The sequence below is a fragment of the Cebus imitator genome, unplaced genomic scaffold (assembly GCF_001604975.1).
Source record: "Cebus imitator isolate Cc_AM_T3 unplaced genomic scaffold, Cebus_imitator-1.0 Scaffold17, whole genome shotgun sequence".
NCBI classification, from domain to species: Eukaryota; Metazoa; Chordata; class Mammalia; order Primates; family Cebidae; genus Cebus; species Cebus imitator.
The window spans coordinates 11078464-11082574 of NW_016107332.1; positions in this window are offsets into that span (position 1 = coordinate 11078464).

Consider the following 4111-nt stretch of genomic DNA (forward strand, 5'->3'; position numbering starts at 1 on the left):
GAGAGAGAGAGAGAGAGAGAGAGAGAGAGAGAGTGTGTACATCATGGAACACTACTCAATTATAAAAAAAGAAATAAATCATGTCTTCTGCAGCAACAGGGATGGGGTGGAGGCCATTATCCTAAGTGAAATAACTCAGAAACAGAAAGCCAAATGATGCATTTTCTCACTTCTAAGTGGGAGCTAAGCAATGAGTACACATGGGTGCACAGAGTGGAATAATAGACATAAAGGCTATGAAAGACGGGAGACTGCAAGAGGGTAACTGTTGAAAAATTACCAATTGAATCAGTGTTCACTATTTGGGTGATGGTTACACTAAAAGTCCAGATTCCACCACTATGCAATGTATCCATGTAACAAAACTGCACTTATATCCCCTAAATTTGTATAAATAAAAGTTTTTTAAAATAAAGCATGCTTACATTTGCCTTTTATAACTGAGTTTATAAACCTGTGTAATATAAATCAATGGAGAAAGAAAATATTCTCAATGTTTGCTAAGTAAACAAATAAATGCTTCAAATAATTTGTGAAAGGTCATATCCCACAATATGCACTGAGCAGTAAAAATTAGCTGTGCATTCTGAAAACATCTAATGAATTTTGTTCTCATACATAAAAATTTGTTTTTAGTATCTCCCTAGTTTTGGCTCTTTTGGGTTAAAGCTAGAATCTATTCAGTTCGACTTAGCTTTCTTTAAGAAATTATTTTAACATAGTGTCTCAAATAAATAACTGGAGATTTGAAAAAGAGAGAGAATAAATTAGGGATAAAAACCACTGATTCCTAATTATGTGTGCAGATATCCTCGCTACACACACAATTAGGAAAATGTCCTATATAATACACATAGATTCTAACTTCCTTGGAAGTTATAACCTTTGGAAGTTTTTATCATTCTTTTTGTTAACAATTAAGTTAAAGAATATTTAAATAATACGCTAACAGGTGGTGTTCAATCTTAATTTGGGAGTATCAATGGAAACAGGATAAAAAAACTTTTATCAAAAAATGAATTTATTAGAAATGTTCAAAATACCGTGCTGATAGTGTTTTAGTGGTGGGGGTAGAAATAGTCATTAAAATGTGAACAAGGACCCCAAAGAACACATTCATTGAGGAAGAAAGATAATTCTACGAAAGTCACTCCATTTAATATTTATAGATTTTAGACTGTGACCAGAAGAGTAATATAAATATTAAAAATTATCTGGAGACATATAGTTTAAATAATTCTATATGTTTATAATCGGACACAGCTTTTCTTCTCTAAATACTTAGTTTTGATAGAAAAAAATTCCAAAAGCAAAACAAAAGAGCTTCTAAAAATAAGATGAATATCCTGAGACAGAAAGAAAACAGAAATTTAAGCAACGATTTGGCTAAAGACATACGCTACTGTACTAGGGATTTTAAAGCAGACGGCATTACTCTACAATCTTGGCTGCTATGGGGTAAAGAAGACTAAACCACTCTGCATTGGAACCGCAAAGTAGATCTTGGTGCACTACTTAGAATCAGTGGCTTCAGTGGGTTTTCTCTACTTGTGAAAGGAGAGCAAAGAATAAAATCAATCTTACAAACACAGTCTGTGCTATGGTTTTTAGCAATAAGAGAGTATTTGGAAGTAGAAAGATGCAGACATTGCCTCCTAACCAAGAATAGAAACAAGCTGCCTGCAGCCAGATCTGTGGTAGTCTTGATGTTACCACCAGGCATACGTCCCATATTGCCAAATCCTTGGGAACCACAATGAACCACTGTACATTTAGTGTAGGTGGTCCCAACTGCAGCACTGTGTAGGTGAGTTTTCTTTGCTAGAGCAGAAAACAATGTTACAGGCCCAATGTATGGGGCCACTTATTGGAAAATGTATTCTTTTTCCATCCCTACAGAAATGATATTTACAATATTACATTAATTGGACCAGCTAAGCAAGAAACAATGGGTATATTGCAGGCTTTGGTAAGATATGTGTGCTCCAAAGAATGGAAGATAAAATCTATAAAGATCGAAGTTGCTGTCACTGCAAGAAAATATTTAGTATTGCATGAATCAGAGAGGTGCTAGACATGCACTATCAAATAAAAAACAAATTGTTGCATTTCTTTTTTTGAGACAGAGTTTTGTTGTTGTCACCAAGACTGGAGTGTAATGGCACAATCTTGGCTCTTTGCAACCTCTAGGTTCAAGTTATTATCCTGCCTCAGCCTCCTAATTGTTGTATCTTAAAACCCAAGAAGGAAGCTTAATATATGATCATCTTCTTTGGGATCTGAAAGTAGTTATGCACAACAGGGAATAATGCTTTGGCCCTATTCTAAATCACATGGAATTCTGCCAGCTTTGAGAGTAGCTTAGAATAGGAAAGGGATCTGTAGCAGTCAAGGCTATATTACAAGAAGACCTGCCATAGGGCTTATTATCTGAACACACAGTATGGTGTTGCAGGTGTCAATGGCGAAAAAAGATAAAGTGTGGAGTTTACATCAGCCCCCAGTGGCAGAATCATCTTAAGCCCTTGGGTTCTGGAAGAAAACTGTGCCATCTGCAGGACAGAATTATATGCCTGCCAAGAAACAGCACCTGAGGTGCCACTGAGACTTGATGGATCAGTTGATCATGGGGCATCATGTGATGCTGCTATAAACTGTCTGTTATAAGCTGGAATAATACAGACTTGCCATGTCATAAAATAGAGCATGTCCAGGCCCAATTCATTATGAATTGAAAATGATGATCCATAATTGAGCCTAATATGAACAACAAAATATGAGTACATTATGTTATTTCATAGCCTATTTAATCAACCACAGTTGTACTAGCACTGCTCCCTCAGGTCATACTTGTGGCTTCATGTTTGGGGTCCTTTACAATGAACTGACAAAAGGTAGAAAAATTCTGAGTTTGTTCCACAAATCAGTGAGCCTACAACATGCACATTCTGAAAATGAGCTGCATCTATGCTACAGCCCACTAATAAAACTGTGAAAAATATTGGTTAGGGAAAATCCTCTCAATGGGAAGGTATGAGGTGCTCTATCTGCTCATCTATTTTGTATGGAAATAGAAGACTTTCAAAATTAGAATATTAAAATAATGAGTGATAATGAATGGTTTGGTTTGTTGGTCAAGGAACCAGAAGTAGAAATACTAGAATACTGGGGGTAATAATGTCAGAAATACAGTTATATCGGTCTTGGAGCGTGTACATTACTGAGTAGATCACCTTTAACATCCACCAGGAAATTTTGAACCTGGAAGTGGCTTGAGTTAGTAATCAAGTAGAAAGAATAATGACTAGCTTTCTTACCTAGCCACTCTCATCAGACACAGGCTACTGGCAAATGGATACATCAACAGAATAGCCATGATGGCAGGGGTGGAGGTAAGTCATGGGCCCATCAGCATGCTCTCTCACTTACTAACACTGATGTAGCTACTTCTAATGCCAGGTGTCCAAGATGGCAGCAATTAAGATCAAAGTTTAGCCCCCAGCATGTCACCAAGCCTTGCAAAGTCCAAAGAACTACTTGGAGGAAAACATCCCTTTAGCCCTGGAAAGGGCAGCAATTTATATAAACTGAAAGTGGCATACATTTTTGCCTTTCCTGCACATAGGGTCTTTTAATCAGCATCAGCAATTGATGGTGTGCCTAAATCGCCAATTCTATTTCACTCATTGGTATAATACATGGGAATAGAAACGAAGAGGAGGTAGTAGGAGTGTTCCCATTAAGTGTCATTCTGAGTGACACATTTCTGGGAGTTTGTGCTTGCTGTCAACTTTGGTCCTGCAGGTTGAGAAGTTTCAGATCCCAGAGAAAGAACGTTTCCACCGATGACACAGCAAATCAATCAATCTATCTATCTATATATTTGCATATGTATATATATATAGATATTTGTATAGATAGATATACAAATATGTATCTATATATAGCTATACAAATACAAATATCTGTATTTGTATAGATAGATATGCAAACATATATAGATTGGTTTGTATAGATATATATATAGATATTTGTATAGATAGATACGCAAACATATATAGATCGATTTGTATATATATAGATATTTGTATAGATAGATATACAAATATCT